A 217-nucleotide genomic window follows, 5' to 3' on the forward strand; every position below is an offset into this window, starting at 1 on the left:
ACAACTAAACTTTTTGACCAAGTGTATCATAATAAATTTCTCAACTGTCTGTCAACCGATTTCGGTTATCCTGGCACCAAATGAAAGCTATAACATCCTAGTAGTACTCTATACAATTTTATTAGGATTGGACATTTGGTTATCGGGATCAGTGCTGAAAATTTCATTTCGTCATATCATAATTCAACCACCTACAGCTCACTTTAGAAGCTGAACC

The sequence above is a fragment of the Aedes albopictus genome, chromosome 3 (genome assembly GCF_035046485.1).
Source record: "Aedes albopictus strain Foshan chromosome 3, AalbF5, whole genome shotgun sequence".
Taxonomy (NCBI): domain Eukaryota; kingdom Metazoa; phylum Arthropoda; class Insecta; order Diptera; family Culicidae; genus Aedes; species Aedes albopictus.